This window comes from Falco punctatus (genome assembly GCF_963210335.1).
Source record: "Falco punctatus genome assembly, chromosome: 6".
NCBI classification, from domain to species: domain Eukaryota; kingdom Metazoa; phylum Chordata; class Aves; order Falconiformes; family Falconidae; genus Falco; species Falco punctatus.
The window spans coordinates 9,999,020-10,025,771 of NC_137585.1; the positions used below are offsets into that span (position 1 = coordinate 9,999,020).

At 44.9% G+C, this 26,752-nt stretch overlaps 1 protein-coding gene across 8 annotated transcripts in view; it reads left to right on the forward strand.

Annotated features, from left to right (window-relative positions):
* LOC308065363 (potassium voltage-gated channel subfamily A member 6-like) overlaps positions 1-26,752 on the forward strand; it is a 96,323-nt gene that overhangs the window by 25,047 nt on the left and 44,524 nt on the right. For 4 of the 8 annotated variants that reach the window (XM_080391236.1, XM_080391231.1, XM_080391232.1 and 1 more), the window contains 2 exons: positions 1-24,254; positions 26,213-26,290. The gene's annotated coding sequence lies outside the window, so the exon portion shown is untranslated. The remainder of the gene's footprint in view (positions 24,255-26,212; positions 26,291-26,752) is intronic. The other 4 variants (XM_080391233.1, XM_080391234.1, XM_080391237.1 and 1 more) reach the window with 4 other exon arrangements.

Below are 26,752 nucleotides of genomic sequence, written 5' to 3' on the forward strand. Positions count from 1 at the left end.
GTTGGGTTCTGGATGTTGCAAGGCTGTCATGTCAGGATGCTGCAGAAGAGGTTGTTGCATCTTCTTGCTGTAGAGTTGGTGAAGTTTCCCTGTGTGCAGAGAATACAACATTTATGGACAGGAAACTGGTTTCCTTGCTTTGCGGTTTTCTTGTTGCTGTTGTTTTTGAAGGGGTTAACGCTCTTAGTTCCAGAAAACTGAAACTAGATGTGAACTGGGGTTGGAAGGGGGAAGCAGGGGGAATCCCATACAAGATTCGAATGTGTCTTATTTCTGGGAAAACTAAATAAAGCAGGATTCAATTGCCGTGGCTAAATAGCAGCAGTTTATGAGCTGTTCATCAATAGCCTCAGACAAGCACTGAGTCCTGTGAGAAGCTGGAAATTGACACAGGGCACCTCCAAAAGGCTCCATTGTCAAAACTTACTTTAAACCTTTTTTCAAGTGAAGAATACAGTCCTGGCAAATGTGTAAGGTCAGCCCTTAGAAGAGCAAATAGCTTTCTCTAATGAATCAAAAAAGTGGCCAAAGTCTGTCCATTTGTCTGCCTGTCTTTTGGCCTTGGATTACTGTGCTATTTAAAACTGTGTTTTCGTAACTCAGATAAATAGTAGGTGTTTCACATAGCTCTGCAAGTAGTAATCATCCTGTTTGTGCATAGTATCTGATATCTAAGGGATGGGCCAAAACTAGAGGTATTTCTCATTTACCTATGAAGTGTCTTGCTTTAGCATACGTACAGTCAATTCTTGTTGTGAACATGTGAGTCCATTGCCTGCTCTATAGGAGGCAGGGACTTAGTTTCAGTGGCTGTAGAGTTTCACTGAAATAGCGCTGTTTGTAGTCTTTCATGTGATTTAGAAGGCACAATAGCCAGACAGTTCTGAAAATGTAATATAATTGTATGCAGCGTTCCCAGAAAAAGCCCAGGAGTCTTCTCCCATTGCAGCATTGTGATAAAAACCTCTGTTGCTTTTCAAGCTCCACAAGTCCATGCTGTGCTCTGCTGAAGCTGATAGAAAACCCAATAAGCACTGAAAAGTGAAGGGCAGAGAGGGATGCTCTGGCCTGGAATCCCCTCTCTTTGCAGCAGCAAAGGCAGTCATGCAGCTGAATGTCCATAACCAAAGGTGGATCCACCCCGTGTGTGTTGCCAACTCTCTGCAGAGATGAGTGGGTAGAAAGAATTGATTCTGGAAGAGGAGAAACTGAAAGGAAGAGCAGTGTAAAGGATGCCCTGAGCATGATGACTACAATTTTCAGAAGGTACTCTGATGGGTACTGGGCATCCAGCCTTCCTAAGACTTTTTATCAGTAACACCCTCTACATTTCATGAGCGACTTTTAGCCTGTCTGGCATTCTTCACAGTCAGTGTGTGAGGGAAAAGAGGTAGAAGGCAGCTCACTCTTAATTTGACAGCTGTCGGCACCTGTAACAGGCTAGGACTGTGATACCTCCTCGTGGCTGCTGGCTGAGGGTCTGATCCTCTGCTGAGCTGTGACTTTCTGATGACCTGTAACTCGAACAGGCTTATAGGACTGGGCACAGAGGAAGTCTGAGGTGCCAGATCCAAAGATGCTTTTGGAGCAGGTCTGCTCGGTAGTCCTGAGCATGGATGTGAACCCACAGTTCTTAGGAAGCAACATTCATTCCACATTCATATTGTGTGGGTGCAGACAATACAGAGGTCTACTCTATGTCTTAGTACAGGCCAGCTTGCCATGTGGGACTTCTCTGAGTCACTGTGTATCCTGATCTGCGTAGCAAAGCCGTGTGGCTGACCATGGGTAGCCAGAGCTGCCATGGACCCTTCTTGCAAGGGCTGTTGTCTTCAGAGTCAACTAAGTGCAGGCTGCCTTTAGAGAGGTGTGAATATGCTGCAGAAGTCTATGGGTACCCTTCAGATACATGGCATGCAGGTCAGACTTTAGACCATACTGTGTGCCAGCACAAACAGCAGAGATGTTAGTTACAGAATCACTTTGATTTTGCTGTGAAACCTTGTTCTGGTGTGTTATTTCAAGGAAGGCAGTTAGGACTTGCAGGCCAGATCATGTGGTGAGATAGTAATTCCTACTCCCTTATTGGAGATAGGCTGATTTATACAAGTCTGGTCCAACATTTCTGAGAAATTGTGGATGGCAGGTCTTTTTTTGTTTGTTTGTTGCACTGAAAACTTGAAGCCTTTCAAATAAAGTATGTGAGGTAAATAGAATTTTTAGACTGAGCATGTGCTTCAGTCTGTTTGCTGGATTCAGACTTTGAGAATACAAGTTCTTTGTACAGAGTCCCTCACGCAATGGGAGAAGAGGTTTTTGGGCTTGAAAGTTGACCAAGGAAGTGGGACTCAGTTGAGCTTTGAACAGCAATCATTGTTCTCATTGGTGATGCCATTATATGTGCTTGACTGAAATCCAACATTGCACAGGTCATAACCTGATAAAACCATGTAACTGCTATCTGTGATTGTTCCTATCAGTGTGATTGACTGTTAAATAGGCTAGACATACGAATAAAATCAATATTTTTTAAAGTGTGGTGTGTTTTTTATGGCAAAAAGACTGGTTGCACTCTTGGACTTCATTATATTCATATGAAATATTTGATGTGGAATTAATACAGCTGTGCAGCTTTCTCAGGACAGCTCACAGCTGCTTGCAGAAGTGTACCTTTTCCTCCTCAGACGCGAAGACTGCAGCGCTGCACTGAAGACCTGCCACAGGGAGATGTGAAAGTAACTTGGTATGTCCTCCTCCTAGTCCTGCAGGGATGGTCCCTCTGTTCTGTGACAAGCTTACATCATCTGAAGTGATTTCATGGCTAGAGATCTGTATGGTGCTGGTGAGGGGGGTGGCTGTCTCATCACACCTGCTGCTGCTGCCTCTGTCCCTCCCCTTCTTGCCTCGTGGCCCTACAGATACCAAAGGATGGATGTGTTTTAAAGGGCTTTCTCCATTTCTGTACAGTGCTCCATTCCAGCCCCTGTGGGAGGAAAGATGTTTTTGAAGGTACCTCTGAGGTGCTTTTGCATCTCCCGTATTCTGGGTCTTGTTGGAAACCTAGGCAAAGTGCAGCTGACCCAGGCAGTTCTCTATGTGTTCCCACCTCCCAGGAGAGCTAGCTTGCTCCATCAAGCTCATGGCATCTGGGAATGCTCAATGGTGACCTCTGATCTCACATCTTTTGCTTGCTCCTTGTCTTGGCAGCCACAAAGGTAAGTCCATGTATATGGAATTTATCCATGGGGGAGGCATTCTGTCTGCCTTACAATCGCACTGAAAGAGGACAATGAGACAACAGTCAAGGAAAATGCCAGACCTGGTTTCCTTCACTAGATGCAGTGGTCTGTGTCTGGCTGAATGAAGCAAGGGCAATCATTTCATCTTCTTCTAGCTTGATGCTGTGACAGGGATGTTGCCAGTGAGTATGTGTGCTCGTCTGCTCCCTGTCAGTCATCCAAAGACCTGAATGTCTGTAATCACAGCCCTACACACCATTATATAAGGTCCTTGGCTGTCTTTGTAGTTCCTTAAGCCCTGAACTCTCTCACTTTCAAATTTGAGTTCACACACATCTTTTGTTTGTCTTACAAAAGAGGAGTCAAAAATCATCTGGAGGAAAGATAAAAGTTACTCTAGTTACTCTACAAAGAACTCTACATTAAAGTGATGGCAGAAATGGCACTGAGGAACCAAAACGTGTCTTGGTTCCCATCATTACAGACACTATCACCACAAGCCCTGCATTAGCAGTGGTCAAAACCTGCAGCAACACATAGATATTAGATTGCTCACAAGTGCCAAAACATTTTACAGGTGGATGTGTTAAGTTCAGAGATGTTATAGGCTATAGTAACAGATAAATCATCTTCTGGTCAGCCAAAAAAAAAAATAAATAAATTGATCAGGTTCAGGTTACAATTCAGATCCAGTCATGTCTAACAATGCAAACCCCCTTATCTCCCCATCACCACCACCTCTCCCCCTTTTCTTTTCATTAAGTAAAACTCAAAATGTTCCTAGAAAATAAAAAAAAAGTTTTTCCTATGAAAATGCCCCTTTTATCCAGCAGGTAGCAAAGATCTGAAGTACCACCAAGGGAGGAGTGGTCATCTTGTTTTCTCAGGCTGCATGTAGGTGATCACTCATGAGAACTGAAAATGAATGATGGAAATAAAAGCATTTCTAGTTAGGCTGTAAGCTTAGCCTTGATCTTCACTCTTGTAAATACTTACTGAGTAAAAATGTCACCCTGCAGAAACACATAATTTTGGACAGAACCGTACTGCACTGGTGTGTGGTGATGCTGTTTTATCATTTCCTACATGCTTCACATTTGCGCCTATGAGACCCTTAGCCATTTTGTATCTGAGTGCCAGCACCATCCCTAATTCTATATCCTTATCTATTTGGACAAATTGTCTTGTTTTAACGGGACAGCATGACATACAACCTGGCTCATGGACACAATCTGATCTTTGCTACTGTGATGAGGGAAGCAGCCAGAAATTGAGGCTAGTGGTCCAGTTGCACAAAAAGAAGGGAAGGACATGTCTTCATTTTCAGTGATGCTGAGGGAAAAACATTATTACATGGCTTCCTTCTGAAACCTGGGATTCAGAGAGTCCTGGCAAAAGATGCAGCTACTCCAGGACTGGGTCTGTGAGCACCAGAAATCTGTCTTCCTACATTTCCTCAAACATGATGGTAAGTTCTGTGACACCCTCTTAAGTCTGACTTACTGCAGTGTAAATACTGTATGATGGATAAGCCAAAGAATTTTTTTTCAAAGTCTATGGTAAGTTTTGGAGTTGTTTTTGGAGGAAGGACTGAGCTTGCATAACTTGCACAACTTGCATAAGTTGTGCAAGGCAAACTGATCAGTTGAGCTACATGTGCCGTAAAGGCCCATAAAGCCTATGGAGTATGCGATCACAGCTGCATTCATGGGCAATATAGGTGTAAAAGAAACAGCAGAAAGAAGGAGCAGTAACAAAGAGTATAAATTTATTAGAGTACAGCATTTATATTTGTTGTTGTAATTGGCCTATTACAATGTTTTTCCTAGAAGTGAATTTGCAATGCCAGTGGAGAATACCATTTGGAGAGTCACTGAGTTAGAAGAAAAGAAATCAAAGACAAGTATCTCTCCTATTAAATAACAGTGGCAGAAATTGTGTTGCAGAATACAGAATGAATGCTGACAAATCACCACCACCAGAACTGAGTGGTATTCACTCATGACTTTTAAAAGAAATAGTGGAACTACTTATGGCACTGTATAATTCAACTTAAACTTCCACAGGTGTCTGAAGTCTGGAGAGTGGCAAGCATGGTACCATTCTTCAAAACAGTTTCCACAATGGTTTCTAAGCAACTGTGGTCTGCTTAATTTGACATTTGTACTAGGCAAATTAATAGACAATATAACAAAGAATTGAATCAATGAATGCCTGATAAATGCAAAAGATTTCCTTGGAAAAAGTCAGCACGGTTTCTGTTAAAAAAAGGTTTTGCCTTCGAAAACTAGTGTCTTTGAAGGGGTAAACAAGCACAATGATAATGATGAGTCTGTTTGGTTAGGCTGGGTTTCCAGAAGGCTTTAGAGGGTACTGTACACCCATGGAATAAAAGGCAAGATCCTGGCATGGTTAAAAATGGGAAACAGTGGGCAGAGTATCTGGCAGCTGATGGGGCAGCTGTAGGATGGGGTCTATCCTGAGACCTGTGCTGTTTCACACTTTGATCTGGCAGAGGGGGTGAGCGCTGAGGTGATCAACTTTGCTGATGACACAAAGCTTTTCAGAGCAGTAAGGAAAAGGACTGACTGTTGCAGAAGGACCTTACAAGTCTGAGTGACAGCACAATGAAAAGGCAGATAAAATTCTGTGTAGGTAAACGTGAAGTGATGGGTATGGAGAAAAATAATCCTAGCTCAACAGTGACAGATAGTGAGTTGGTCCTTGTCAATCAGGAATGAGACTATGTGGTTATGATAGATATCTCCATGAAAAATCCTCTCAGCACTTAATAGCAGTCTAAATAGCAAATCAAATATAAGGCTCTGCTAGGAACTTGAGTACCATCTGCAGTCTTGGTACCCCATCTTCAGACTATAATCGGAAAATGTTTGGAGATGGCAATAGGAATCATCAGTGTATGCAACAGCCGTTTGAGGACTGACTGAGTGGGCTGGCACTCTCCCACCTGGGAAAGGGACTATGGGTGGTGGGGAAAGTATGACAGCGGTCTAGTTACGAATAGCATGGGGAGCTTGAGTAGGGATTAAGAGTTACCTGTTTCTTCTGTTGAAACTAGACTTGGAGTAATCAAATGAGGCTGTTGTATCTAGGTTCAAAACATAAAGAAAGAGGTGGTACTTCACAAAAAGAGAAGCAGAACTAGGGAGCTCATTGACAAAGGATGGTGAAGAGGCAAGATATTTACACGGAAATAAGGGGAGACCCGATAAGCACTAGTTAACCAGATTGATTGCAGATTACCAAATAAACAAAACACATCAGGTTCAGTAGAGTCCAAGAGCTAGAAACTGTTAAAAGATGGGGAAGTGTTATATATGTTTGTTCTGTTCTTATTTCTCTTCAGGTGTCTGCTTGTGGTCATTCTTTAGGCTTGCTAATATTCATGCAGAAGACTGGCAGAAACAGAAAACTTATATCTAGACCAAAATCAGATCAACTTCAATAGTAAATGATATTAAGTGGGGCTATATAGCTTTGACCCTTTGAAGATCTAGTTCCGATCATTCCCAAGCTCTCATGGAGTTAGACAACTGTTTTCCAACCTTTTATGATCTGCAGATTTTCTAGATATTGTCGGTGGAGATGAGGATAGCAGTACAGAAAATACCAGATTACTGATAACTGGCTATTTTTTCTTAGTGACCTTTATGGACTCCTTAAATCTTGTCCACAGACCCTTAAAGAGTCTTAAACAATAGCGTGATGGACACTAGCAGCACTGTGTCCAGTTCATCCTTACTTTTCAAATTTATTGTATGCAGCAGACATCTACTCCTGGGAAACCAGCAAGTCAGTAGACGCAACGGCGAGAGTCTGAAGTTCATTAAGAAGGGAGATAAGTGCTCACCAGAGGGAGCTCTACTTCTATTTGTCTTTGTGACTTGGCCAAATTGGTCCTCGTTAATTACCATGTCCAAATAATCGAACTGAAGTGATGATGTTCTTGGTGAAACCATCACGTAACACAAGGTTTGTATAGCACACTCTCTCTTTTTTTAAAAGGGAAGAAATCATACTCTAGCCCCCAGACCAATGAGAGCCGTGTGACCGGTGCATTTGCCTCTGAATGGAGCAGACAATCTGTCTGTGTATTGATTTTGTGCACATTAATAGCTCCTAATAGCCCAGGTCATTTCCTGAGTAACAATTTGCATACTCATAGGGGAATAATTCCCTTGTTTATTAATAGAGAAAATCACCCTTTACAGTATGTTTTGATGCTGACCAAAAAAAATGACAATTTCAAGCCACTTTGTAATATTCAAAGATGCATCATGTAACCACAATCTCTGTTAAGCTTGCAGTTAACAAGCCTGGAGTAGACTGTGAGCCCAGCCTTGTGTCCTCAGGGTCAGCAAGTTCAGACAGTCCTGCGGGAGAAGGAAATACTCATATAAGACTTATTTTGCTATGATCACTTGATCTGTCTATCCTGGCATGCAGTTGTGAGAGTGAAGAACATCAGGACCCCTTCCCCAGGGGTTTGTAGGTAGCAGCTTGAGGACAGGGAGAATCCAAGCCTGAGTGGTCAGTATTGCAGCGAAATATGCCTTTATATTTGTACCTGAATGTTGTTTGGGAGCTGGAGGTGTCTATAGAGGCTTGGTGTGTATGCATCTTTGTCAAGCAGGGGCTGAAGGCAGCGTGACAACATCCCTGGGTTAGGAGAGGTTTAGTGATGATCTGAGGAAGGTGTTAAGGAGATAATGTGTTTCAGGAAGCCACCTCCTTTCCTAAATTGCTTCACTATATAGGGGTGTGTAGTTGTAGCTTCTTCCAGATCAAGCAGGTACTGGTTACCTCCTGCAGCTGCTCATTTTCTGTCTTCTGATTACTCTGCACACCCAGTATAGTCCTTCTGTTGCTGTATATGTCCATATGGGAGTCAAACCTGGACATCACATAAGGAGGGAAGAAAGCATCTAGGACTTCCATGCATGCACTGCTGATGGCAACCAAACTGGGAGCGCTGCAATTCCGAACCGGAGGCACCACCAAGTGGCAGAGGTGTAAATACACAGCAGTGTCTTCAGTGTGGGGCCCGACTCTGATGCTTTGCGAGGACCTGCTTGGTACCATACAGTCATACTATGATTCAGCCTTTGTACCTCCCTCTGAAGTTGCTTCTGGTGTCGTGCTTGGTCTCCTCACTGTGACAGTGGAGAGGAAGAGGGGTCGCGGGGTTTACCCTTCCTGCTAGCTTATCGAACTACCTTTCTCTCAGCAGAGAGCCAGAACATGCATTGGGATTCACCAGATCTCTGCATGCCCTGGCCAGAGGAACAGTGTCCTTTGAGAGCAATGTGGATTTTACAGGCTGTAGAAAGAGGTGGGATGAAGAGCTAGGTCTCAGTGATACCTTGCACTATGGGTCGTCTCCAGAAGCAGGGATGACTTTCCCCCATCTTTGAGGAACTTCTCCATCCGTGAGGTAAGACTAGCAATGACCTGAGGATTGGTGATGGGGGAAAGAGGGAGAGAGGGGGTTATCACTGCTAATGATACTTGGTGGTGCTGTGATGCTGTTCGATACCAGTGTTGTGAAAGACAAGCCCGTATCATCCATGACCATAGCTTATACAGGTAAGAGTGAGATGCACTATGGCCCTTACATGTGGAGTAGATGTCTTGGAGCTCCCTTCTTGGAGTATACAGGGAGAAGGGTGTATTTGATTGTAGCCATACCAAACTACTTGGTCTTGTCTAGTTTAAGGGCTGATGGGGTGGAGAGGAGATGCTGCAGCAGGAAGAAATACAGACATGAGAAGGAAAAAGATAATATATACACACTGATTCTGCTTGTGCCTACACTGGTGTGTGTGGCTGGGGTAGCACTGCAGTAATGTTAGAAAGAGCAGCATGTGAGTATTTGAAAGGGAAGGGAGCAAGCTGACATCTTATGTTTTCTGGGCTGCATCTGCTGTGATCTGTCTTGGTTAATTTTGTTTGCGGTTTTGATTCCTGTTTAGTTCCTTTACCCTGGAAAATGTGACTGCATTGGGAAACCTTTCACTTCCCTGCAGCAGCATTAATGACTGTTCAAGGCACAATGCAGCAAAGGTTCATCTTCAGGGCTGGGTGCACTGTATTCACCTGCTCTGCATTCTTCCCTATGAGAGAAGAGGATACACTTTAGCAGTGTCATGAACAGCACTTGGGCTGACCTTAAAGGTGGGTTCTGAGGCTTATTTCCACAAGATGACATATGTACTTGTTGTGTTTTAACCCCAGCTAATAATTTAATTGACTAGTCCTGGGTACTGGGACCAACTCACTGCAGTGGTCCCTGATGTGGATTCTGCCTATCACAACTAGTACTCTCCCTAATAATTTGAGGAACCGTTTTGGAACTCTGGGAGTTAGATCAGCCTGAAATGAAGGGTTTGCATGAAGCCAGAGTGTTTTGGCAGACTTAAGGCCTCATACCTTCCCAGCATAAACCACATTATTGATTGTGATACTCCAGGATGAAATTTATGCCAACCAGCTGAAATATAATAGCTTTTGCGGCTTCATAAAACTCAGTAAGAACTTCTTGCAGTGAACAGATCTTTTGTGCTTACTGGTTTGAATTTCATTTAATAGAAATCTCTAGAGAAGCATGGGTTCCAAGGAAAACCCACCTTTTGAAAGAAAAGCTAAAAATCAGATTAGCTCTTCTTCCCTAGATTCTCTAGAAGTGTACAACAAACCTGCAAGGGAAATGTCTGGTGTGACTTGTTGTATGGGGTTTGTGTGGCAAAGTTTTGGTAGCAGGGGGGCTGCAGGGGTGGCTTCTGTGAGAAGCTGCTGGCGGCTGCCCCCATGTCCGACAGCCGATGCCCACCGGCTCCAGGCCGGGCCCGCCGCTGGCCGAGGCCGAGTGATGGCGGCAGCATCTCTGGGAGAACGTATTTAAGAAGGTGGGGGAAACCCAACTGCACAACAGCAGCTGGGAGAGAGGCGTGAGGGTATGTGAGAGCAACAGCCCTGCAGGCACCCCGGTCAGTGCAGGGGGCAGGAGGGGCTCCAGGTGCCGGAGCAGAGATTCCCCGGCAGCCCCTGGTGAAGCCCACGGTGAGGCCGGCTGTGCCCCTCTGCCCATGGAGGTCCGTGGTGGAGCAGGTATCCACCTGCAGCCCCTGGAGGACCCCACGCTGGAGCAGGGGGATACCCGAAGGAGGCTGTGACCCCGTGGGCAGCCCACGCTGGGGCAGGGTCCTGGCAGGACCCGTGGGTAGAGGAGCCCAGGCTGGGGCAGGTTTGCTGGCAGGACTTGTGACCCCCACGGGGACCCATGCTGGGGCAGCCTGTTCCTGAAGGATTGCGCCCTGTAGGAGGGACCCACGCTGGAGCAGTTTGTGAAGAACACCAGAGTGGGTCCTTCCCACAGCCTAACAGAAGTTTGTGGAGAACTGTGTCCCGTGGGAGGGACCCCACGCTGGAGCAGGGGAAGAGTGTGAGGAGGAAGGAGCGGCAGAGGCAATGTGTGATGAACTGACAGCAGCTCCAACTCCCCTGCGCTGCTGGAGGGGAGGAATTAGAGAAAATCATGACTGAAGCTAAGCCCAGGAAGAAGGAAGGAGTGAGGGGAAGGTGTTTTTAAGATCTGTTTTTATTTCTCATTATCCTACTCTGATTTGATTGGTAATAAATTGAACTAATTTCCACAAGCTGGGTCTGTTTTGCCTGTGATGGTAATCGCTGAGTGCTCCCCCGTCCTTCTCTCAACCCACGAGCCCTTTGTTGTATTTTCTCTCCCCTGTCCAGCTGAGGAAGGAGAGTTGTGTAGTGCTTCATTTTTCTCTCTAACACAATCCTTGTATTACATTATATCCTTTGAGCTTTCTCCCTTCTAAACGGTCCCTGCCTTTCCCAGGCTCTGGTTGCATCCCTCAGTTTCCCTTTCTCTCGCCTGGCTCGGCTGGGGTGAGCACAGTGCTCAGGAGAGGGCGCAGGAGGCATTCCGAGATGAGCTGCAGGCAGTTTGAATGCCTGATTTTTTTCCCCTTCTTTTTTCTTTTCTTCTTTTCCTCTGCAGTGCTATTTCAGGTGTGTAAATACTACAGACTCTGCCTCTGGGACACACTCTAGATTTTTCTCTCTGCCTTTTTTAGTACAGTCTAAGTACCTGGTTTTTTTTAGTGGGGTGTGTGGTTTTTGGTGTTTTTGTTTGTTTGTTTTCCTATGGAGCTGCCCATACATCTTTCTTTATGGAGTACAGCTGTTTTCAAACTCCCCAAGTGAGACAAGTTGATGTGACAGTCTTGGTGATTTTACACTTGGGCTGTGTTCACTTCTCCTTCACTAACTACATTTCAGTGGTAAAAGGTATGTCTTCTGCCTGCTAGTGTGGGGTGTCTGCCTGCTCACGTTATCCTTCAGGGTGACAGTGGGGGAAGAGCTAGCTGCATTACAGGGCTGCTTTGCCAGTAGGTCGAGTTTCCCCTGTTCTCTTTTCTAATTACTTTATATTATATGGTCATACCAATTGTTTCTGGCTTTAAAATTGATAGCAGGTGTATTCCCCAGATAATGAGTTGCGTAAAAAATGATATGAAATCTCCTGTTGAATTTGATACCAGGGGTACTGTTCCAATTTAAAGGTTATAGGATGATGCAAAAAAGCTAAAGAAAGATTATCCTTTTCCACTCTGCCTTTGGAACTTCGGTAATTACAGAGCTGACCTTGCCAATAGTAAAGCTTTTGGATAACTGAAAGGAAGCTCCCTGTGGACAAGGAAATGCAGGAGTGTTCCCCATGTGTGAAGTGGACAGAGCTGGGGCTGTGCTGCAGGGGGCTGAGAACTGTGACACCAAGATTTGCCAGCAAGCACCTTCTCATGGCAGTGTGGTGGCATTTGAAGTTCCTCTGAAAAAAGGGAAACCATTTTTCAAACCAGAAATATTCTGTCATATTGCACTTTGGAATTTTTATTTTATTTTATTTTATTACTCTTAATCATGGTGGAATGCATTAATATCAAATAACTACAGCACTGCAATACTGTTGACCCTTTTTCATTATTAAATATGATGTCATGTTATAGACAGATCTGTAACCTAGAGATTTTGCAGGAGGTGCTTTTCTGCTTCTTTGACACTGATGTCTTTACACCTCTTAGCTGTGGAGAATGGCTCCATGGACCAAACCCCTGCTCTGACATCAGTTGCTGGGGTAGACCTACATCTTTTCTCTAGGGCAGTGGCAGCAGATACCTTGCTTATGGTATTTGAAAAGTCTTTGGTCCCACGGTCACACAGCTGTTTGAAGACAAACATTCTTGCTAAAAGCCACAAACACAAGCGTGGTCCAGGCTCATATTCAGCAAGAGAGCACAGAATAATTAGACACTTCATATCTTAACATATCTGGTGTCAAGAGAGGCTGTTTTTCTTTTCCTGTGGCTGCCGCAAATGAAGTTAGTCAGAATGGTACTGTGGCCCATGGCTGGGGATGCCACAGCAAAGCAGAAAATGAATAGTTAGGGAAGGACGTGTGCTAACATGGGAAGGGTGTGAGCTGTTACAGAGATCCAGGGTTTAGTGACTGACATTCTATTTCGTGCCACTAGGGGATACCCAAACTGTCGCCAGTTGTAAGAAACAGCTTCTGAAACCTCAGCTTCCTCGGAAATCAATTGCTAGGAGAGGGAAATGTATTTGGAGGGAATAGAGAGAATAGATATTTAGGCATATCTAAAACCTTTCCTTCAGGTTACAGTAGGAGTTCAGTGAATAGAATCATGTGCATACAGGTTGAAGCAGTGAGTGACAGCAAACCCAGCTGATGCTGTAACTTTGTCAGTGTCAGAGAGTGGCCGGCTTCTGTGAGGCAGGGCTGATACCTCACTGATAGAGCAGCCATGTCCTATTGTGAGGGGCTGGAAAAGCTAAAGTGGTATGAGAGAGAGAAGGACGTACCTAAAAGCTTAGAGAAGGCGCTGGTGATTTTCTGTTGGCTGGATAGCTGGGATCAGTCCATGCATTCCCTTTAAAGACTGCAGTGGTATGAATGGGATACGTGCCAGGAAAAAAGGTCTCTAAACAATTTCCTTTAGCAATTGGAGATAACTTCTTTCACAGGGACTGGTCAGGGATGCAGCTGGAGGATTCCATACCAAAAGGCTGTGCATTGGGATGGATAAGAAGTTAACGTGACCTTGCAAGGTCAGGCAGACGCTCCTTTTCCCTTGGTCCCACTGAGATGGATTTCCTGAGTGATTGCTGATCTGTTTCTCAGTGCTGTTGTACCTGCCCACCTGAATATCATTTGTATGCTGCTGGCCTGTGGACTCGTTTCTGCTTTTCCAAGGGCTGTATATCAATGTTGAATAAGGCAGCCAGAAGTCTCTAGAGCTCGTGAACTGCAAGTCATTAAACTGGACTCACTTCAGCTTCATGCATGGTGAACAAGCTGTTCTTTTTAAAACAGTGATTTATTGTCTTAGAGTGTAGTAAATACTGCCCTATAGAACAGGAGAAACTCCAGTTTGCAGCGAGACAGGTTTTTTTAAGGTATTTGAAGACACTTTAATTGCTCTTTTCATTAAATTATGTTCATTTCTCCTCACTGGCTTCTTGATCTCCAAGCAGGATATAACACATCTGAAAACTTTTTCTAGCCACTTGTGGTGTTTTTTCACCCACAGGAAGCTTCTCCAGCTGTGCCTTTTTAATCTTCAAAATGTCTTCCATCTTTTCCTCTTCTTCTCCACCTGTTTGATCTTCTCCTTTTGTCTGTAAAACCATGCCAGATGCTTCCTTGAGTTCTTCCAGATGCAGGCTCCCATTTCATTCTGATCATTGCTTGTGGCAGAGTGAAAGATCTTTTTTTTTTTTTTTTTTTTTCCTTGTACAAGGGCCTTTGTGGTAAGTTAGCCCTCCCAGGATAGAAGGGATGACTGTAATGCCATGTAATGTATGGCTATGACTGTTGTGGGGGGGAAAACCCATTCTTTTGCTCACTGTTTCTAGAGTCCATAGGGCTGTGGACTTTTGCAGAACACATAACATTAACACTCAGTTTTTGCAGCATCAGGAAAATATGAGGACTGATTACTGGCATTGAGTACACCCTCAGTTAAGTTTGCAGACAACACCAAGTTGGTGGGGAGTGTTGCCGTGCTTGAGGGTAGGAAGGCTCGGCTCTGCAGAGGGATCTGGACAGGCTGGACTGATGGGCCGAGGCCAGTTGTATGGAGTTCAACAAGGAGAAGTGCTGAGTCCTGCACCTGGGTCACAGCAACCCCACACAGCACTACAGGCTTGGGGAAGAGTGGCTGGAAAAGTGGCGGAGAAGGACCTGGTGCTGGTTAATGGCTGGGTGAACATGAGCCAACAGTGTGGCCAAGAAGGCCAACAGCATCCTGGCTTGTGTCAGAAACAGTGTGGTCAGCAGGACCAGGGAAGTGATTGTCCCCTTGTACTGGTGAGGCCACACCTTGAATCCTGGGTTCATTTCTGGGCCCCTCACTGCAAGAGGGATGTTGAGGTGCTGGAGCATGTCCAGAGAAGGGCAACAAAGAGGGTGAAGGGTCTGGAGCACAAATTTTACAACGAGTGGCTGAAGAAACTGGGGTTGTTTAGTCTGGAGAAGAGGAGGCTCAGGCGAATCTTACCACTCCCTACCTGACAAGAGGCCATAGGCAGGTGGGGGTTGTTCTCTTCTCCCAGGTAACAAGTGACAGGACAAGAGGGAAAAGCCTCAAATTGCACCAGGGGAGGTTTAGATTGGATATTAGGAAAAAATTCTTCACTGAAAGGGTGGTCAAACATTGGAACAGGCTGCCCAGGAAGGTGGTGGAATCACCATCCCTGGAGGTGTTTAAAAAACATGTAGACTTAGTGCTTAGTGACATGGTTTAGTGATGGACTTGGCAGTCCTGGGTTAACAGTTGGACTTTATGACCTTGAAGGTCTTTTCCAACCTAAATGATTCTATGATTCTGTGGTGGGAGGGAAGCAAAAAGTGGACACATAACTCTTCTTACCAACCTTCTTATGGTTTGGGATTTCATCTGCAAAAAGCCGGACCCAGGCCTCATAATTCAGCAAAACTGCATTTCTGTAGGGTTTTCTATTCTTTCCCATTGTTTTCCTTTTGGCCATTTTGAAGTGCAGTGTGGTTTCTGGGAAATAATTAATCACACATATTTTATGTTTATTTTTTTTTTTTTTGCATCTGTGCATCCAGCTTGGTTTTGAAGGTCCATGACAGAAGGCCTAACATGGGCTGAAAGGTTAATCTTGTCTCAGGTGTTCAAGAGTGCCAGTCCACTGCACCTGCTGGGAATATCATCCTCGCAGCTGGAAGCTCTGCAGAATGGAGCACTCCATCACTATCGGCACCTATTGGTGGGCTAGAGCTCTGTGGGGAACTGTGGACCTGCTGGAGAAGGATGACTCCGCTGCAAGGTAAAACAAGTAATCAGTGAAATGCTTAACTGTTTTTCAGCTTTAAGAGTTTGGGATATGTTTGTTGGAATGAAGTTATGTGGGAGGCAATCAGTCTCAAGAGGAGGGGCAGGTAAATGGCATTCGATGGGCCCAGGAGGTGAAGTCCCCTGTCCTTGCCCACAGTCTGCAGGGTTAGGTAGTACAGATGAAGAAAAGAACTGGTGTTTCTTTTGGGATCGCTCGCTCCGGGCTTGGTGAAGCTTCCTGTTCCTCTTTAGTGTTTCTCCCAGGAGCAATGAGAGCTGGGGCAGGGTTGAGGTTTATGTAGTCCTGCAGAGGAGTAGGGTCACAGTAATAAAATAATTCCATAAAGGAACTGCTGTCACATCTTCAGGAGCCACCATTAAGAGACCTCGTGACCTGGAGTGGTGTGTACCCGAGGTTCAGCTCCTGCTGAGTCCGCTTCTTGGTAAATATCACACTGTATTTGAGAAAGGACAAGTACATTTAGGAAAGTGCTCAAGTAAGGAAAACATCTACAGTGCGCAGTTTGTAAAGCAGCTGCCAACAGCACAAGCAGAACCTCATCTGGCTGAATTTTGTGGCTACCTTAAATGAAGATAACACCCTGGAGGCTCATAACTATTATCTGAGGTGACAGAGTGGCTTTATGGGGGTATACAACCTCTCCTGTACCAGTGGCTTGCCTTTCTGTGGCACTTCTGCCAAAAAATCAGGCTAGCTTTGTCCTCCCCTGCAACTCTCTGAGAGATTTCTAACAAGTGACCATGGCCACTTTAAATGGCTCCCACTTTCCATTAATGTCTTCTCAACTAGTGATGAGGGTGAAATCTAGTCAGGGGTAATCTGTGGGCAAATTGCAGATTTGACAGATGTGCCTGGATTTCAACCTGTGGGAGTCCACAGTCCACACATCTGTCTGCACTGACTGCTCCCTGTCCTGGTATATCCCACCAACTTCAGCTGTCAAGCCCTTTCCATACTATTTGTTGGCTGGTGCCAAGGTAAAATAGGTCAGCTAGCTTGGAGACCATCTCTGATTAGCCTCCAGCAAGGTTACCAGGGCGGTTTTGGCCACCGGAAGGCTCCGGTTTTATTTCACAAGTATGACAGAATGACACTAAAAGTTACCATTGTAGTGGGCCAAAAGAGGGGTCGACAATCCTGCAAAAGCCTCATGCCTCATCCTAATGCTTGGGCATGAAAATAGAAAATGGGATGTCCAGCTTCCTGCTTCACAAGCTATCAAGAATCTGGGACGCTATTTGGTTTATTACAATGATTTTTTCAGCCTCCTGAGGTCTGTCTCTGTGCCAGTGCAGCAAGGATGTGTTCATAAAATCCTTTTTTGTGTGAAGGAGCATTGGCACCAGCGAACATGAGCAGGGGAGTGTGTGGAGGGAGAGGACTGTGGGAGAAGCAAAGAGAGATCCACGACACTTCTCTGAGATGCTTTTACCAAGAGTTGGGCTGGGGTAGGCAGGGAGGGAATCCCCTCATTTCACCTGCTTGAATTTGTTAAAATTCTGCCTTTATCTTTCTTCCCTCATTGAGGGACCAGTGCAGCACAGGAGGGGAATCAGAGAGAAAGCTTTTATTCATTGCAGTACACTGCAATGAATTCATTGCGTGTCCTTGAAGGAACCACACGTTTTATAGCTGACCCGAAGCTTTAGGATCAGCAAAGCTTTTTTTTTTTTCCCCCTGCTTTTCACCCCCCCCCCCGCCCGCCACCCCCCCCCCCCCCCCCCCTTGGTTCTAGTCCTATTTTTAGAGCTTGCCGTTTTCTCAGGGGCTTCACAGTCTATTTTTAAAAGCCTTTGCAGGCTGTCAAACCATTGTTATTTTCTCTAGGGTGGTGTCAACATGGTACCTATAGTAAATGTGTCCAGCATTTGCAATAAATATTGTTTTAAAGCCGAAAAACATTACTGCTGAATATGAAAAATGCTTTTACAAATACAGTCCCACGGTGAAGTGCTTTATTTCAACAGAGCATCCTTTGCTTGCCTCATGACTTTCCCCTTTTCTGAAACACCATTGGTCTGACCGTCAAATTGCTCACTGCTGCATGAACCTGATCTGTACATTATTAGATCATCTACAGTGACTGTAAATCAGGTTTGGTTCAAATCTTGCAGCATGTTTAATGTTTTCATAAAGCTCTTTTTCTTGCCTTTTATATTAGGAATGAGTTAAACAGCCCAGCTCTGAAAGCAATGTAAGGAAGAGTTTGAAGGGCTTAAGATATGAACAGTAGCAAATATTAGTAATAATCATCATGATATCATCAATGTCAGTGCCTTTTATCAAATGAATCTGGGATAATCACAGCTTCTTTTTACCTGTGAAGAATGAAAAAAAAAAAAAAAAAAGGAAAAAGTCAGGAACAGTTATGTAAAGGTGTGGGAGCAGATGTACTGCTGGTGTAAGTTGGCACTACTTTGCTGATGTCAGTCAAACTACTTGATGTGGAGGAATATTTGTCTGTGAGGGAAGCTAGTCTCAGATTTACCAATGAGCTATGGTGGCTTCTTAAGTTACTACACATCAGCTTAACACAGTATTTGCCCGTGTCATGGTCTGATCCCTTCACAAATGTGAGGGACAACGTCTATATTAAATCTCTTTCATGGCTGGTTAAGCCAGTGTCTCTTCCCTACTGCTTCCTGCAGACAACACTGCCCAAGAGGCCAGCCCCTGCTTTTTGACCCATGTGCAGCCATTCCTTGAGCTGTAACGACTCAACTGTGCCTTTGAGCACTGACTTTACAGGTCATGGACACGTGCAGAGCACCTCCTCGATCAGCTTCTTGTGTGAATGCCATGGGAGGACTGAGGGAATGTCTCCATGGGAGATGGTGAGCCACCCTTCTTCAGAATTGCAAGGGCATTTAGAAACTTTAAGTTCCTTGTTTCAGTAAAATTTGAGATCAGAAATACTTCTGCGCATTTGAGCCCTGGTATGCACTATGGGTGCTGGGCAAGGGAAAAAGGCGCAGTATCTGTTATTTGCACAGTCCTTATTCTGAGTCCTTTCCCTGAACAATGAAACATCCAGGAGCATCACCGACTGGTGGTATTCATTTCAACTGGAAAACAGCTGCCTGCTGAACCCTTGTAAACAGCTGCCATCCACAGCATCCTGCAGCAAGGAGTCCCACAACTCAGCTCTCCCACGTGGAGAGTCACCTCCTCTTACTTGAAACTGTCCCTTTATTTGTTGCCTCCTCACTCATAGCTTGACTTCACTGGATTTCTGGAAGGCTTTGAATTGCCTAGCGCTTAGTTTCAGTTCACGAAAAGCCCATCTCAAGTTTATCAGGAGACCTGTGAACTTTTGTGAACCTAACCTGAGACTGGCATTTGTAACCAAACCAGAGGAGTTTTGCCTAGGTTTGCATTTCACTGCAGATGCCTTACGCTTGTTTTATAATCCCACTGGGCAAAGAATGATCATTTGGAAGCCCCCAAGAAAACTGCGTGCCTTCAAGTTATTTTGGCACTAGCCCTCTGCACCATAGCCCGAACTCCGAGAAGCCACCGATTCTGATTTGTGCTCTTGGCAGCTGAGCTGTTTGGCTGGTTTTGAAGGTACAACTGCCATAGCAGATGGCTGTGAGGTTAGCAGGGAATTTATTCAGAGTTGTGCATAAACCAGGCTGTCTTTCCTTGGAGGGAATGGCAATCAAGAGCACGCTCACATACCCACCCACATCTGCACAATAACATCCCAGTGCTACGTGGTGACCGAGGAGCGGAGGAGACAGCCTGTCTGTCACACACCAACTCTTCTGTGCTGCTTTACCCCACAGTCTGTGCCAGCTCAGCAGGGCTGTTGGCTCCGTCTGCACTGCTGAACAGCAGAGGTGTTTCATGAATAGATGAACCTGCTCTGTTCACCGGGGAATAGGGCTGAAATGGTGCAGAGCCTCCCCCTTGGGCATATCCTTTCAGATACCCTTCATGACCCCTGCCCAGTCAGCAGTCCTAGGTCGCTGTTCTACTTCCATTGCACACTGGGTATCAGCAGTCTGTAGCTTTTCTGAAGTAGTGGTTTGTAGGAGGCTCAAAGTCTGGTGGGAATCAAAGGGTTGGGACAGGAGATACAGGAATAATTCACTCTTTATTTTCCCGTGAAACAATAGTATATTAGAAGTTGGTGTTGCAGTGGCAAGAGCTGAACAGCGGGGAAGCTGTAAACCCTCAAGAAGTTTCCTCTGAAGTGTCTGTCTGTAAGAGCTAAGCATCTCCACCATGTGCTGAAGCAGATGTGAAGGACCTTTGGTCTGACTCAGCAAAGATACCAGCAGGTAATGGGATTTGAGCTGCCAGCTCCTTGACTTCTTTCTCTGCCCCTAGAGTAACTGCATTAAATTTTATCTTTAAACATTCTTGCTGCATGAACAAACCCCACCAATGGTACTGGTTCTGAGTCATCCCAGCATATTTGTATGCTGGTGTATTCAGAAGTAAAAGCTGTTGAAGTTCAGTAAGTATCAAGCAGCACTTGATAAGTGAAGCAGCGGTAGTAGCAGGCTATTTAGATAAGGGGGAGGGAGGTGCAGTATGCTGTCAGTAAGTACTTGGCACCTTGTGGTATTGGCCCCAGAAGAGGTTGGCCCAGGCTGTTTTTAAGTCACTGGATTTCCTGCAAGTTAAATTCCTTCCCTCAGACTTGGAGGACATATCATGTTATCTTCCTGACGGGAGGCAGATTTAGATAATGAAGTGTATTTTGCTGCAAATCTGTTCTTATCACTACGTCATTTGAAGACCATATCTGCTAAATTATATGACTCATATACCATCTCTGTTTGTCCTTTCCACCTCAGACTGTGGTAGCAGAATTAATGACCGCTGATATGGGATCTGTGCATTATTAGATCATCGAGCAGGACCAGCTGGGTCTGAAACAAGGTATGGATATTTATCATGTTTCTGCTGAACTATTGACAGCACACTTAGTAGTTGCTTGCAGTAGTTGCAGGAAGAAGGATAGCACCTGCTCTGACATAAGGCTTTATGGGAGGGAGTTAACCTCATATACTTTGGGATGCATTTGAATGGGCATAGTGACTTTATATGCCTTTCCTATATGGTTGTGCCATTTCTGCTTTAGCTCCAGGAATCTTAAAAACAAATTTGCAGTGTCACTACACAGGGTATAGACTCCTCCTATGTACCATTCTTGTGCCTGTAGTATAGCGGGTGTATATCAGAGATAAATTTGAAGCATGGGTGGAAACCTGTGAGGCATCCCTTGATCTGTAATGCCATGGAGTTTTACAGTCTCTTGATGGACCATGCAAACATGCTAGCACTGGGGTGTGGATTTAGGGCCATCCTTAAGAGACAGCACTGGCATAGCTGTTGCTCCCCCAGATCCCTAGTTGCTTTATTCCACAAAGAAATGATCCCTGTGACCAGACCAGTGCTCTGCTCATTCAGTCCTGATTTCCAGTCTCTGTCAGACATCTGCACATAACCTGGAAACTCAGTTGCTCCCCTGAAGTACAGGAGACGAGCTTTTCATTCAGTTTCTAACCAAGGTCTTTGTTCAGATCCACATGCGACCAACCTCAGCTTGTCAGACTGCAGTTTCTGGGTTACTGCTCTGCAGAGCCCTTGCTGGTGTTTCAGGGGAATTGGTTAGCTTCTAGGTAACGGGTTACTTCTTTGCTTCCAGCTGCTAGAGAGCACAGAAAGAAGCTTAAAATACATTTCAGCCAACACGTAGTGTCACTTCTCCACGTGAGGGGTTTGTGCAGTTGCCACAGGGATGTTCAGCAATTGCACAGGGGAGGAGACATAACCCTTATTTTTGTGAATAGAGGGGGAGGTGCCCATGAAAAAAATCCCTCTATGAAATGGCTGTGGAGCCCCGTACTTTGATGCCTGTCTTGAAAAAGCGTGTAGCTAAATACTCACAGATTTAGACCAACCAATCACGTGTGAATGCTATTTTTGGAAAGCACAGCACAGAAATATGGCATATGCATCACATGTGAATTGGGAAAGTGCAATCTATTTTTGGAGCCTGTTTGCATATGTGCTGAGTCAAGGTTTGCACACAGAGCAAGCTTGTACCTAACATCTCTTAAATCTGCTTTAGCAAGGTTGTTAGTTTTCAGGCAGTTTGTGGGTCCCACAAAATCCTTTCTGCCTCTGATTATACTAACATCTCACCATTGCAGGGAGATTAATTAGAAAAGCCAAAAATTAATTGAGAAAGGGAGCCATAAGAAAAGGGGGAACAATTTAGAGTTGAAGGGGGATGAGTTCTGCAAAAGTAATAGCTAGGCAAGTGCAAAAAGGTCAGAAAAACATTGAAAAATACAGAAAGGCAGGAATGTCTGCGAAAGAAGGTGGGAAATTTGCACCTTATTCTATCTTTACTAAAGCAAACCTATATATAGGGAGCAGCCCCTACAGAAAACAGGAATCAGAGAAAGAAACTGGAACAGCACGAATTGCATGAATTGCAGCCAGCCCTGACTTTATGGAATGGAAGAAAAGCCCTTAGGTTACAAGGGCTGTCAGGCTGCATGGCAAAGGGATGCTAGCTGAGGATAAAAGACTGGCTGGCTGGTGTTGGTCTCAGTGGATGGACTCTGTTCTGCAGCACACAACCCCTTGCGGACTGCTTTCCAGAGCAGTGCTGCTGTACTTACAAATGAAGGAAACTTAAACAGAGGTCCCTGTGTGGTCAGAGGTTTTGCCTAGCAAGGGGTGCTGCTTTATCAACTATTTCCAGGAGGCAAAGATCTCAGACACTGGAGGCAATTAGGCTGCTGCAGACTGCTGTGGTCATTAGTGGGGGGGTTTAGGTCCTTGTCTTCTCCTGCCCTGCCATGCCTTTGACACCAAAGTACTCCAGTGGCACAGTTTACCTTCTGCTGGTGGGAAGCAGCAGCACAAATCTGCAGAGGGGGTAGGGGTGATGCTGATGGGGAGGCTTTGTCTACTCAGGTCTGGAGAACCTTCTTGGTCCCATGTGCATGGAAATGGGTCTGCAGGCATGGAGAACACGGTGCTAGCACATCAGCAGGCACACCAGCCAAGCAAGGGGGCTGGAACGTGGCTGGGCAGAGGCCATGGTAGGACTATTCTTTAAGAGCAGTTAGTCATAGCCCGCTAACCACAGGCTGCATTATCACTGCCACTGAGAGCTGGATAAAGCATGACACAGTGAGGCTGAGTGAAGACAGCAGGCTGGGGCTCCCACCCAGCCATCCTGCCTTACAGCAAGGGTAGCACACAGGTGAGCAGAAGGTGAGCTGGGACAGGGCACAGCCTGCACTGGACTCTTTATCTGCCCATTCCTAATTTCCAGCAAGTCTCCTGACTTGCAGAGTAGCTGTATGAAACCACAAAGCAACTCTACAGAGAATGGCTCTGCCCTGGGAAGGTACACATGCCATACCTGCACCCTGCTGGAGCCATTCCCACAGTTCAGGAAAAGGCACTCTGGCTTGTTTGGAAGGAGCAGGATGGTTTTCTATTCAAATGAAAACCAGAAGGTGAGTGGAGCCAGTCAATATTCACAACTTCCACTCATGCAGCTCTGGGGGGAAGGGAAGGTGGTTTTATACTAAACAAGATGGGAAGGACAGCAAGAGCAATCTGGGGATTGGCTTCTTGGTGGTGGTCCAGATGAGGTCCAGCAGAGAAACATACTGCATCTTTCACATCCAAACCAGCCCTGCAGAGTTTGTCGTGATGTTTTAAAGCCCTTGCCCTGGTGAGGTTGGCTGTAGAGATTGACCCGAGTGCCATCTAGTGATCTAAATGCATAAATAAGTGGTATTCCAGCCAAATGACCATGCCACACTGCAGCAGATGCTGTGGACTGTTCAGTCAGGAAAAGCAGAGAAGCAGCCCATGTTGATGAGGTGGATCTCCACTGAGAGATAGATCCCAATTGAGCAGAAAGCATTTTCCTGAAGGCCAAGTCTAGTGATGTGCAGAAGAATGGCTTGACATTAGACATGTGAACAGCCTCACGAAATCTGCAGCGCTGCAGAATGTGCAGGTTTCTTATATTCCTGAAATGTCGGCAGCAAATGTAAACCCTTCTGTTGCAATCTACCTAAAAAGTGACAAGCTCTATCCATGAGCAGCAGACATCAGGTTTTATACATTCCCCCAAAAGCCTTCTGAGGTCTCAGGTGTAGAAGGATTTAACTAATATCCTATTGTGTTTCCCTCTGTCGATACTATATTACCCTAAAGGCTGCCTTTCAGAGGTTAGCAGTGCTTTCTGAAGCCCATCGGTTGCAGTGCTGGTTCAGCTCTTGCATAGCTGCTCAGCACATGCACAGTGTATTGTCTGTAGGACTGTGGGTAGACATTGCGGCAAAGAAGGGGAAAAGGCATTAGCCCTGTTTTCCTGCTCTCCTGCTAGGAATGGCACTGTCACCATGCATCCTTGTACAGGCTGCTGGGGAGGCAAGAGGAACTTCAGCAGTATAAGGCAGAAGAGCATTGGAGCACAGGCCATAGAAGAAAAGGGAGCTGCAGTACCCTGACACGGTTAGCATCCCTCTTGCACTGATAATACCATGTCACGCAGCAGGATACAGTGAAGAGGTGGGTTTCATTATGATCTCTGTTGACTCAATTTGTTTATTCAGTTGCTAGTCATAGATGTCAAAACAGAGACAGATGTCAACATAAGAACTGACACATGCTGTAGAGGAATGAAGCTGGGTTAATTAGCATTGATAATATACAGCTGTGGGCTGGCTTCAGGGGTGGGAGGGTGGCTGATGTAGACAAGGTGCAGATGTGGCTGGTTCTGTGAAGCGGTTGGGCAGCGAAGGAAGAGAGAGGAGGAAAAAGTAGAGAGAAGAGAGAGAGAGTGAGAGTGCATCCTGGATGAGGACAGACTAGGAGAAGGCAGCAGAGGGACTGGCATGAAGAGTATGCTGGTATGAGATGATAAAAGACTTTGTTGCAGCCGGCTAGTTTGGAGAGTGTTGTGACAACATACCTTTAAACAGGGTAAGACACAGCATGAAGCACGGCTGGCAGACTGCCTCCCATGCTTGCACTCCTGGTGTCTTCAATCCTGATGGAGCTAGATCCACATGGTCCTTTCTGGGCCCTTCTCTGCCTAGGTATATGTGGTTAGGAACAGTCTGTTAAAATGACACATATTCTGATTTTATTCTTGGAATCACAGAAAATAAAAAATGAAATCCACTCCAGAAAAAAAAATAATGTTTGAAATACACCTGAGATTAGGTCTCTCAAGCTCTAATCTTTAAGACAAGCCTAAGTTTAAAAGCAGAGTGGCTTAAACTAAAATCAGAGTGGCTTAAACCAAAAATAAAAAGTGCAACTGTTGATGTAATTTCCAAATTTGGGAAGTGGATACCAGCCAAACAAATGCTGACATAACAATGCCCACAAAACAAATCAGAATTCCCCTTCAATTTTCAGCGTAAGCTAACAAGGGCATGAACACATCCAAAATCTATGGAAAGGCAGAGGAAAATAATGCAGGACTCCACTTTTAAGGAGTTCCACTAGAAAATTTTTTTCATTTTGACACCATTTAGTATTTCATATAACCAAACAGAGAACAGAAAGCAGCACTTTTCCAGGTCTTAGTTTGGACTGGTTTCTGATTAAAACCACTTAGGCTCATAACCTTCCTTTCTGCAACCATAGATCTTCAGCCCGAGATCCTAGGTTGACTCTAAGCATAACTTGGAACTGCTGGAAATCTGAGCAGTCATTTCATTCAATACTCAGCTCATGTCCAGGAACTTTGGTGAACCTAACCTGAGATTCATGCTTGTAATCAAATCTAAGTAGAGATCAGTTTTGCCTGGGTTTTAGTTTCACATAAGAAGGTGCCCATCTTCCTACTTGTCTTCACCTTGACCAGGCAGTGGAACATCCAGCCATCTCCTTGCATATCATCAGTAGCTTTTCAGGTTATATAACCAGCATCCTTGTCCTGAAACTAGTAACCCACCCATTTGTGCTTCATTCTCATAAAATTTGCTTTTTCTGGTTAGTGTTCCCTGCAGCTGACGTGGTCGGCTCTGTTCAAGGAATGACTCTCCGCCCAGATGGTAGCAAGCCTGACAAGGACTCTTTTCAGAGCTATGTACAAATCATGCTGTCTTGGATGGATTAGAGTCAACAGCACCATAATTGCAAACCCACACACCCACCTCTGCAAACTAGCATTCCAGGACTGTGCAGGAAAACAGAATGCCTGCCTGACCCACACAAATCTGCCGTGCCAACAAACCTCACTGGCTGTAAGCAAAATTAGAGATAACGGATTATTAGCTTAATTCACATAACATTTCTTGTTCATAGCATCAGAGTGGCCATTTTCCACTGGACAAACTGAGGTACAGCAAATCAGAATTTTTTTAGAGGTCAGGCATACATCCAGGAACAGAACATTGGACAGTGACAGCACTGTGTACAGAAATTACGATCTTAGTGTTAATTCAGTGTCTTCTATATTGCTTTGCAAAAATAATGTGCAAGAATACTTGTGTTTGCATCTTTTCTACTCTTAGATTGTCTGAACTGTCTGACCTCTTGTGTCTGAAGAAGTATGCCGCAGTCTCAGGGGATGCCATGGTGCTCAGAAATAGGTAATTATCAATAAATTGCTTTTTAAAATCTTAGTTATATTAGTTTGAATAGATCAGATAAGTAAATTGTATAGTCTGTTCTGTTTCTGGGTTGTCAAATGTCTCAGACTTTTGCTGGTCTGGAAGAAATAGTCTCATCAATACATTTAAAATGGACTTCCTTTGGATACTGTGAATGACTCACTTTGAATGTACTGCTTCTTTGAACTGTCTGACCACTAAACTTGTTTTTTAAGAAATTAGTAAGTTCACAAGGTTTAAAACCAGAGCTTGACTAATAGCTCTCAGATGCAGTAGGTCTCTTTGGAATAGGATTTTTGTTTTCAAAGCAAATAACACTCTTGTGTTAGTATCAATGGTAAATGTGTCACACTGGGCACATCTCTTGTGAGGACATAGTAAAATCCTCTGGTCCTGGACGCACAGAATCTCTTCTAGAGCAAGAAGGTCTGAAATAAAAAA